The following is a 9787-nucleotide window of genomic DNA, read 5'->3' as shown; positions in this document are numbered from 1 at the left end:
GCTTGAATGTTGTTTGATTCATGCTTAAGTGTTGGTCCTTATGTGCATGTATGTGTGCATGCCATTTAGCTCTCACTCTTTAGCACTTATGGCTACTGTTTTAGGCCTTTTTTAGAGTTGCCTAATTCATGTATAAGTCCATCTTGCCATCCATTTGCATTGCCATATGCATGTTTGTATGCTTGCATGAGTTAATTTCCATGCCATGTTGCATTCCTAGCTTGTATGCCTAGGTTGCATTGCATTTTGCATGCATGCCTTGTTCCTTGAATTGGTGATAGGAATAGGGCTTAATTTGTTTGATTGGTTTGCATGCATTTGAAATCAAAGTTGCATACTTGGTTCCTTGGGCCATCATGCATGGAAATGCGTGATTGGTGGTCCGAGAACCGAGGCACATGTCCCTTTGAGTCATTACAATGATAAGAGACATGGTTGGTGCATACATGCTTTGAATTGTGCTGCCATGCCTTGTTTTGCCCTCTGTTGCTGTGAGTTGCAGGTTCTGCAGGAATACTCTGCCGACCGGCAGTGTAATGTGCCGACCGGCACTATTTTCTCTGCCGACAGCTTCAACTTTGTGCCGATGGCCATACAACACTGCCGGTGGAAATTTCATCTAGCCGGTGATGATCCCCTCTGTCCAAGGATGTAGTCCTGAGGTTTTGACAACCTCCAGAAGAGGAAAGGGAGGAAAACAGAGGCAGCTTGCGCATGGCGGCGCGCTTCTCGGGACGTTTTACTGTTTTCCTAAATTAGTTAATTTGTTAATTAATTAATTTGTAATATTTAATTAGCTTGCGTAGTTAATTAATTTGTAATATTTATTTGGTCCCTCCGAGTGAGGGCATATTTGTAATAAGTGTGCGTGCGTGTGATGTATGCCTTCCAATCCCACTTCTTTCTTCCCTTTTATTTACCTGCTTATGATGGTAGATTAGGGCACATTTATTTTAGCATACCTTATGCTATGCATGCGTGCATCCATGCATTTGTATTACATGCATTGAGCTCGGTACATCATACTAACTGCATATGTATGTCAAATTCCAAACTGAATATGTGAAAGTTGTGCATTTCTCACATACCATGTTTAGGATAGCCGAGCCTATTCTAGCAACATTTTGTATGCGATGCATTAGGCACTTCACATGGACTTGGATCATGCATGTTTGCTAACAAGTTCTTTGTTTTGGCACGGAGTACTATGTAAGTATTTCCGCTTTAGCATATCGCATGAGTGTGAATGTTACCATAACAGCATGCTTAACATGTGGCTAGATGCTTATGTGTTAAACTGTTTTGAATGCCTGTGGGTGAAGGCCGGATTGTTTGAGTTGGAAAAACTCGTTGAAATCCGTATTTTAGCCTACTTGCGAGTAGCAAATTCCAAAGCATTTTCAAACCGAACGGATATGCAATGTTTATTTCCAAATTAGGCAATCTAGTCTATACTTGTTTGCTGTGCGCATAACATAGTAATTCTAGGCTAATAATTGGAATAAGAACACACAAAGTTTTCAAATGCGGATATCACGGTTAGTAGAGGCCGGTCTTCGGACCGGGCGAAAGGGGGTGCTCATAGCTGACCTTCCCCGATCGTACCCAAGCTCCCGAGCCGAGACAACTCCGGTGATGACGGACATGTGGCCTTCGGCACCGAGTCAGGGTTTCCTAAATTCTCCCATAAAAAATATTTAGGTGGCGACTCTGTATCTGGAAAAGCAGTCCATGTTTGGCACTACTTTTTCAAAAATCTGTTTCTCAAAACGATTTTCCAGATTTGGACTCTTTGGTTCAGATTAAGAACCGTGACACAAATCGAGTCCGAACTGTAGCGCGAGGTCCACGCGGGCGCCGTCTACAGTTTCTGGCGACTCTGCTGGGGAGTTTTAGAGAGCTTGACTCGAACTCATGATATCCTGTTTTGATCTCATTTATGTGTTTCTTTGCATTGCATGTGCATTGGTGCGCCTAGGAACACAGTGTTTGCCATCTGCCATTCCTGAACGGTTTGCCGGAGGCTTGTCTTGTCAAGGCATGTCCATAAGGCTGACCGGCTATGGGCTCTGACAGTATGGGAACACAAACCCCGGTTTTACCGGGGCACCCTTTTTGACCATTCGACCTAGTTCATATTCGGATCCATAGTGACCATTCCAAATTAGGACAGGCTGCTTACCCGATGTTAGGTTGTTTGAAACCGCTGTGTGCGTAGTGAAACCCTAGCTCCTGACAAAATAGGACAGGGAAACCCTACCCCAACATAGGGGTGTTTTGTTCTCTTTACTTGCTATGTGCTTTTAGAGTGTATCTCTACAGGAACGCATATACCAGTTTACGAGTTTGAGTATCGGGCCTGAAGGCGCCAGAATCAGTATTGTTGAGAATCAGTTATCAGGAATCAGTTATCCGCGGGTATCAGATTCAGTATTTCGGGAACAGAAATTTGGGAACAGTGATCAGCAGTAGGGTACAGTTGTGTGGCTACACCCGTGTTTGATCAGTTTGGGTTGAAATGCTGTCTGTTTTTCCTTTCAGTTCAGAGAGTGGCAGAGTTGAAACAGAATAGTCAGTGTCCCCCCCTTGCTGAGGCAGGATTTATGGCGACACAAAGTTCAGAAGAGATTGTGGTTATGACGGCTGTATCGGAGCAGGGAACCACTCCGCAGAGTGAGGCCAGCATCAGTATGTCATATCCGCCCAGGTCGCCCGTTGTGCACCCGGTTTGGGCTCCCCAGTTATACCAGGCTCGTGAGCCCACCACATTTGAATTGATGGGGATGATAGGCGATCTCCAAAGGTCTGTGGCAGACCTCGCCTATGGAATGTCGGCTTCACCGCCAGCGGCGCCGTATGCCGGGAATTTTGTACCACAGGAGCCCCCGCTACTGGGGCGGATTGTGATAGAGCTCAGCCAGCCGGAGGTGGCTTCCGGCTATAGCTACGACATGTCAGCACCAACCCAGACCCTCGATCAGGCTGAGGCCAAAGGAAAGGACAAGGCAAAAATAGACGCCGACCCTATTGAACAACTGCTGTGGGCAGTCGAGGCTTTGAAGGCCAGAGGGATGAACAAGCAACGAACATCTGCAATAGTGACCAAAGCTGTAGATGATGCTTTCCCCGCTCCAACCAAGGGCAGTTCAAGCCAGACAGAAAATCGGGATGGGCCCCGTCATGCCCAGACAATTCCAGTAGCTCCCAACCCTGCACCAGGGAAGGTTCAAAAAGCCAAGGCAGCGCCAGCTGATCCTTTCGCCAGCGCATCTGGCAAGAATCCTCAAAATACAAAGTACCTGCCCCGAGGGCGCAGGGTCTTTCACGACCTCCACATGCCTTTGTCTAGGGCATTGCTAATATTGGTGAAGAATGGGCATCTTAAGCCTTTGGAGTCCCGGCCACTCCTGAAGAATCTCCCCGCCACTCATGATGCTACCTTGTACTGCGCGTACCATCAACAGTCCGGTCACAGTACCGATGGATGTTCCCGCCTTCGTCATGAAGTGCAGGATTTGATTGATAACAAGGTTATCCTACCACCTACCTCAGGCAAGCCCGTCACCACTCAGTTGTTGGATTTCGAGGGCTCAGATACTGCGAGTATGTAAAGTGAACCGCCTGCGGGCAACATTTGGTACATTTTTGATGAAGCGTCTGGCACGCATTTTTGAGCATCGGTGAGACCGAGTTTTGTAAATCCTGGCTTGGATATCGAGTCAGTCTTTTGTTTTGAGTCTGTCTCTTTGTTTTGAGTCAGTCTTTTTTGCTTAAAGGTCTGTCTTGTTGTATCGAGTCAGTCCCCGTTGTATATAATACCTGGTGATTCTGGGGTTGTTGTCCCGAACACCATTTTGTTTTGTAATTATTATCTGTTTTGTTTTGAGTCTGTTTCTGCCGAGGGGCCAGTTGCACCAACAAAGCCGATCAAAACAGCTGTTGCTGTCTCAACCTTCATGCTTGCTTTCAGCATAAGTGGCGGAGAATTCGAATGGGCTGACAGTACATTTCGCCTGCTCTCCTGTGTGCCAAACTCATTGCATTAACATAAGTTTTTCAAAAAAACAAACCTTTTTGAACACTGCGGTGATGAAAACGAAGAGGAAGGAATTCCTCGGGTTTTGCAAAATTTTGATCATTTTGAGAGAAAGAGAGGCGTGCTAAGCCTTTTTATGAATGAAATCATGCTTGTCGGCGTGAGTACTGAAAAGGATCCTGGCCTGATCCAGATTGGTTCCACACTATCTTCGGCGCGAGCGATTTGTCGCTTTCTTAAAAACTTTCAAAAGCAAATGTTTTACGCGGCCCTGCGAAGACATGTGTGGAATCGCTCTTGAGGTCGCGCAGCCTAGGATCGCTCTCAGCCTCAAGGTTCAACCCGTTCAAACTTTGAACCCGTTCAGAATGTTCAGAAAGTTCAACGGACAAACGCCATAAAGGCCCGTGTGGCCAGTTTTGAAGTAGCCCTCGAGCGAGAGGCACCAAAGCCAAATCAGAAGGAGTGGATCTCACCAGAAGGAGCTCGTGGAGTAACCGGGATGGATACTTCCGCAAATCAGTACAACAGCCATTCTTCTAGACACAGAGAGGCTTCAACTTCAGAAAAAAAAACATTTGGCATGGACTTGCTACACTTTTTACCCTTTGAGAGGCTCGCTGGGTCGAAAACCCGGAAGGGCGGTCCAGGCAAAAGTTAGAGCAAAAAAAAAAAAAAAAAGAAAAAAATGCAAAAAAAAAAAAGAAGAAAGAAGAAAAAGAAATGAAAAAGCAAGAAATAGAAAATGAAAAGAAGCTCGCAAGGTCGAAAACCCGCATTGGGCGCCTTGGCAAAAGTGAGAGCCTAAAAAAGTGAAGGTTAAAATACCCGAGTGTACCTTAACCGGAACTACGTAAGGCTTGATTCCCATGTTTGGGATACGTAGGCAACTTCATCATGAAGTCCAGCCCCCAACGCTTTCATAAGCGTCTCAGTCCATGCAATGGTTTCGATTTCATCCCAAAGTCCAGTGGCCAACACCCTTCAAGGTGATTGTGTCCATATATGTGTTGTGACCGTCTTCGTCATCTCTGTGTCTGAGAGTTCGACCACCGCCAATGAAGACTGTCTGCGGATTGCTGCGGCACCATCCCAAACAAGGGGCAACTTTCCGTTGCCACCAGCCGCCGTGAGCCGCCATTCAAACCAGGGGCAACTTTCCGTTGCCTCCCGCTCCCCTTCAAACCAGGGGCAATTTTCCATTGCCTCCGATCCGAGGTTGCGCATCTCGAAGGGTAAGTTCTATGCTTGTTAAGCATCAGCTGTTTGAAAAAATAGTTTTTGAAAATTTTTACTGAGGTTGACTATTTTCTCGAAAACTATTTCGTTTTCCAAAACCGGACCATTGTCTTAGATCCAAAAGGAAAATTTTCAGTGCGTGCTGCCTGACTTGCATGTTTTTCAAATCAAAAATTGAACAAGTACGTTAATCCGACTCTCGTTTTGATCAAAACCGTTTTAGTAGAAAGCAAAAACGAAAGAATGGTTAAAATGATGAACTAGGGGCACAGTTGAGCCAGGCGTTCTGTCTTTCCCCCGTCATCGACGTACTTGCCAGGAGGGCGCTCTACCCGCCAGAAGAAATAGCTGTGAGCTAACGATGTTGAGCATGAACCCACAACTTCCTATTCATCCATCAATCACCCCGGGGAGGGATGGAAAATGAGAGAATGAAGAATAGAGAGGTGTAAGTTGAGAGAAAAGCGAGGAAAAGGGTTTCGAGAGAAAATCCGAGCTTGAGAGTTGAGTGATGTGAGAATCACAAATCAGAAAGGGTGGGAAACAATACCCAGATTGAACTGGCTCCTCGTGGTCCGAGGTCTCCCATCTTCGTTTACGCGTCTGTGTGTCGTGTCTCTTTCATTTGACGGTCTCGTCTTTTGTTTTGAGTCTCTCCCGAGCGTGTCTCGTTGTGTTTAGGTCGTGTACCTATGTTTGAGTCCTCCCCGCTATGTTCAGTTGTAGGCTCGATATCCCGGTCTGAAAAACCCTCATTCGATTTCAAAAAAATCGCTTATGCTTAGAATGCTGTGCCATTCTCTACATTTGAATGCATTTCGACTCCAACTGGTTTCACCTTTGAAGGCCGTCTTGTCAGACTGGGCTATTTTGTTTAAAGTTTGTCGTGTGAAGAATGAATCAAATGTCGTGTTATGGGCTGAATGCAAATCAATCCCCAACAGAGTAAGGGCTGTGTGTCCAGAATCAGGCAGTGGGTTGCTTGGGTTATTTTGCTGTTGGCTGTTTAGTTATCTGATTATTACAGTGCAAGTGTTCAATTTTCAGATAACCAATCAATTTCATTTACATTGAGGTGTAACATGATGAGATGCGATGCAATGCATAAGATATGTAAATGTAAACACTTTTTAAGTGAAAATCTGTTCATTTCATTATCTTTTCAAATGTACAAGTTTTGGAAACAAAATCTGCCTGCGGCAGTACAAGGTAATCTATCTACCAACCAAAAAGAAAAGTACAAAGAAAGAAAGAAAAGATAGCAAAAATCTGCATCTGTGTCAAGCACTCCGAAGGGCCGTCAGTCCGTCCTGGTCCTCTTCCTGGACGAGGGTCTAGGAGCATCATCAGCATCGTCGTCAGAGCCCGAGCTAGAACCGCCTCCGGTCTCCTCCTCCGATGACCCTGCCTCCGCCTCTGACTCCTCGTCGTCGTTATCGTCATCGTCCGGGACTGGAGCTCGCGAGCTACTCCCGACGTGAGTACGCCCTCCCCTGGTACGGGGAAATATCCTGCCCTCCTCATCTCTCCCCCGAGCAGAGACAGAAGGTCTAGCTGGAGCACCTCCCGCCATGGGAATCTGAAAAGGAGGCTGAAAAGTACACGAAAGGGAAATGCATCAGTATGCCGTGAGCAGTTTATCAGTGCAGAATGCAGTGTGTGAGTACAGTGTATGAATGCCGTGAGCAGTTTGTCAGTACAGAGTTTAGTGCAGAATGCAGTGTATGCAGTGTTCAGATACTGTGAGATCAGTGTATCGGGTGTTGTGCCGTGCATCAGATTATGTAAAGCAGTGAATGAATGGTTTGAGGCCAGTGTCAGAAGGACATACCGGTATGCTGTAGACGGCTAGAAGGTCAAATGTCCGCTGGAGCATCCCCATCATCGAGGCATTCATCGCCAACGACTGACGGGTGTACTCAGAAGAAGCCTGCAAAGGTATCAGATGCATTAGTATTCTGTGGAATATCAAGTAAACTGAAATGAAATAACTGTACGAAGTGCAGTGATACATACCGGCGGAAGGTCGGGGATGTCAATGAACTCATGCCCAGCCGGTGGAGGGGCGAAGGGGATCTGATAGGTCGCCCTACCCTGCCCCTGGAAAGTCAGTACAGCGGGCAGGGCAGGCCAGCCAGCTCCTCGTCCACCCCGCACTCCGCTCCTGCCACGGACCCGGGCCCTCCTCGAAGATCCAGCCCCTGCTCCCGCTCCGGCCCCAGCCGCCGATGCCACAGGCCTGGCCCCCTCTGCTCGACGGCCGCTCAAAGGTCGCATCAGGTACGTCCGCACGTACTCCTGATAGTCGCCGGTGCCTCGGAAGCCGGCCTTCTCCCAGCCGATGGAGTAATCACCCAGCTGCTCAGTGGTCAGCCCCTCGGTCTCCCTCATCTCTGCAGGAGGGTGAGCCGGGACTATCTGCTCAGGTAACCCGCGGGTCTGGCGTAGAAAACGCTCCCCCAGGTACCAAGCCCGACAGACCGGGCCCTCTAGCAAGATCCGGAAACGCGAGGTCTCCTCAGCACCAGGGAACCGACCCCGCATCGCCGACGGCAGCGAAGCCCATGGCCGCTATGTGATCTGAAAGTAACAGACAGTTTGTTATCTACTGTTATTGAAACATGCAGTGGGAAAGCGAAGCTAAACGAACTGAAAGTAAAGCATACCTCTGTGGGGGTGATGGTGTCGAAATATCGGCGGAAGAAGCCGAATGTCTCTCGTGGTCGCCGGGTGCATCTCCCGTCAAAGCGACTCGAGAAGGGAACAGCCGGAGGAGGCTCCGCGAATGGTACGGGTGCAAGCCTGGGGAAGTAGGCGTAAACCCACAGCTGCAAAACAGATGTCAGTATGACCATCAGATAAAGCAGGATACACAGAATAAAGCGGAAATAGCAGAGCCGTGTGTTGTGCAGTGTATTGTGTGCAGTGCATAGTGTGAGCAGCGTACAGTCAGTGTGAAACAGAATGTATGTGTGTGCCGTGTGTACAGTATACAGCAAGTGTAAAGCAGAGAAATGAAAAGCGGAGAAGAAATGTACCTCCCAAGCCCGCCAGTAACCTCCGAGCAGCTGGCCGCTGCCGCGAGAAGCCGAGCTCATATAGCCGTACAGGGTGGCCAGAGCAGCGCCGCCCCAGTCGTAGTGCAAGATGTCTCGGACGTCCACCAGTGCGCTGAGAAGGCAGAGAGGCACGGTGTTCGCCCGGTCGGCGAAGATAGTAGTCCCGAACAGGAACATGAGGAAGCCGCGGGCATACCTCTCCACGTCCTCCTCGGTCATCTGCACCTCCTCCCCCAATACGGGCTGGACCCTGAACTGTGCCTCGAACCAGGAGTATCGGACGAAGCCTGGACGAGCTAGCGGTGGCGCCTCCCCCAGTAGATGGACCTGAGCGGCGGTCCACTCATCCATGTCAGTGTCGAAGGGGATCGGATCACCCCCTACCCCGATGCCTGTGAGCATCGAGAAGTCATAAGGGGTCATCGTCATATCCCCCGCAGCAGAAAAGTGGAACGAATCGGTGGTGTCCCACCATCTCTCCGCCAAAGCGGCAAGGAGAGGTCTGCATGTGGAGAGCCTAGAGAGCCCTCGGCAGAAGGTGCCGAAGTCCGCTCGGTCCACGATGCGCTGGACCGCATCAGGGAGCTCGTCATACCACTCCCGCGCACCAGTATTCCCATACCCGCGAATGGTATGGGAACCCTCCTGCAAACAGAAAATGACAATGGCAAGACAACATTCAAAATACAGTTTTGAAAAGACAGATATGGCATGTATGCAAGTTTGTCAGATTCAGGCAAATACCGGGTGCCTGTGTGCTTACAGTAAAATACGTGTGCTGTGTCAGCGTGTTTGGGTGTTTCAGAACAGATGTAGCATATGTGCAAATCTAACAGATTCAGACAAATACTGGGTACCAGTGTGTGTGCAGTGAAATACAGTGTGTGCCGTGTGTTTGGGTGATTCAGGGCTAGTGCAGTGTGTGTGCATGTGTCAGTCTCAAGCAGATATCAGTTGTATGTATGTTTACAGTCAACTACGGTCTACGGCATATCAGATTTCAGCAATTGAAGAATACAGCTAACTATGGCAGTTTTATATCCTACATTGCAGAAAGTAAAGCAGAAGATGAAGAGTTACCTCGGGAGTGCCAAATGAAAGGTGGGAGGTAGGCTCACGCAGCAGTAGCTCAGGGGCCGCGTACCTCTCAAAGCTCCGGAACTGACGCAGGCCGTCTGGGGGCAGAACGTGAATCGCCGGCCGGTAGGTCGCCGGGTCGAACGGGCGCTCGCTCAGTGGTAAGACCTCGACCCCGGGATCCATCTCGTGGTCCGGGGGAGTCCCGCCACGTGGAATGTTGTCCGCCATGTAGAGAATGGTGTGAAAATGGCCGGAAAAGGGAAAACCGAGCCGGAATATGAAGAGTCAACCGAAAAGTCAACTCCCGAGAGGGTCGGAAATGGCCGGGGAGGCCGGAACGTGAAGAGGCACGGAAATGAAGAGGAAAGTGAGG

General features: G+C 48.8%; 1 long non-coding RNA gene across 1 annotated transcript; it reads right to left on the bottom strand.

Moving 5' to 3' along the window:
- Window positions 1–6746: 6746 nt before the first annotated feature.
- Window positions 6747–7450, bottom strand: LOC145806041 (uncharacterized). Its single transcript, XR_014348469.1, has 3 exons — window positions 7292–7450; window positions 7107–7205; window positions 6747–6866 (listed from the first exon to the last, which is right to left on the bottom strand). It is a non-coding gene; the product is annotated as an uncharacterized LOC145806041 (long non-coding RNA).
- Window positions 7451–9787: the final 2337 nt, after the last annotated feature.

The sequence above is a fragment of the Camellia sinensis genome, chromosome 13, assembly GCF_055761805.1.
Source record: "Camellia sinensis isolate YWXY chromosome 13, ASM5576180v1, whole genome shotgun sequence".
Lineage (NCBI taxonomy): Eukaryota > Viridiplantae > Streptophyta > Magnoliopsida > Ericales > Theaceae > Camellia > Camellia sinensis.
This window is presented reverse-complemented; position numbering and strand designations above follow the sequence as displayed.